Source organism: Chinchilla lanigera, unplaced genomic scaffold (genome assembly GCF_000276665.1).
Source record: "Chinchilla lanigera isolate Chin_1 unplaced genomic scaffold, ChiLan1.0 scaffold00045, whole genome shotgun sequence".
Classification (NCBI taxonomy): domain Eukaryota; kingdom Metazoa; phylum Chordata; class Mammalia; order Rodentia; family Chinchillidae; genus Chinchilla; species Chinchilla lanigera.
In genome coordinates, this window is record NW_004955446.1 from 4,732,898 (window position 1) to 4,733,906 (window position 1,009).

At 49.4% G+C, this 1,009-nt stretch overlaps 1 protein-coding gene across 3 annotated transcripts in view; it reads right to left on the reverse strand.

Annotated features, from left to right (window-relative positions):
* The window catches only part of Rnf180 (ring finger protein 180), a 189,168-nt gene extending 188,770 nt beyond the window's left edge, over positions 1–398 (reverse strand). For all 3 annotated transcript variants that reach the window (XM_005392638.2, XM_013518465.1, XM_013518461.1), the window contains exon 1: positions 304–398. The gene's annotated coding sequence lies outside the window, so the exon portion shown is untranslated. The remainder of the gene's footprint in view (positions 1–303) is intronic.
* Positions 399–1,009: the final 611 nt, after the last annotated feature.

Below are 1,009 nucleotides of genomic sequence, written 5' to 3' on the forward strand. Positions count from 1 at the left end.
CGCGTGGGCGGCGCCGCCCGGGCCCAGAGGCCTGACCCCGCGGAGAGCGCGGGCAGCGCCCGGCGGAGCCGTGGGAAAGTTTTTCCGTCCCTCAGTCCCCTCACCAGAGGGACGGAGGTCCGCGCCGTCCCCGCGTCTTCACCCTGTCTCTTTGGGGGTTCCAAGCTCCAAGCCCACCTGCCCGGTCCTCTCCCGGCTAAAATCTGCAAGTCCCAGCCACCCCTCAGTCCCTGAGACTCTTCAAAGGTGTCACCACCGCCCGGGTCTACTTCACCCTCGGATAGCTCTGTCCTGGCCGCTTACCTTCTCCGGCCTGAGGTTCTGCCCATCTACAGCCAGGATCAGCCACTAGAGACACCTCACTGTGCTCTTGGCAAATGATAGTTGGGAGGCAAGTTCGTGGCTGCAGGTACATCAAAAGGGCTCATTCAGGAAGCGGGGGGCCGCTTTATTTGGCAGAGGGTCATAAAACTGTAGATTCAGACCAATGAAAATAGATGATCAAAAGACTAAGATCTGGAATATGAAAAACATATTTCATTAGTTGGCTTGTGGAACAGGAAGGAAGGTAGGAAGAAGCCCCAAAGGATTATGTAGCTTGCTTTCTCGGCTGTTCTACGGACATTTTCATTTGGCCGGAGTGTCTGTTTAAGTCTTGTCTCCAGACTAGGACTATATGCAATGACCTCCCCCCGCCAAGAAAAATGATGCAAAGAATAACAAGGTCAGACGAAAGGGAAAACGAAGTCGGACAAAAACACCTCAAGAAAACTACAGACTAGAGAAATTTATGAATATTAATATAAAAGTCCTCTACAAAATACTGCCAAACCTAATCCAGCTACAATAGAAGGATCACACAACATGACTAAGTATAGTCTACCTCAAGAATGCAAGGTTGATGTGACAGAAAATTAACGTGATAACCCATTTCAATAGACTAAAGGGAAAAATGATCCTCTGGAATGAATAAAAAACATTTGACAGAATCCAACACCCTTTCATGAAA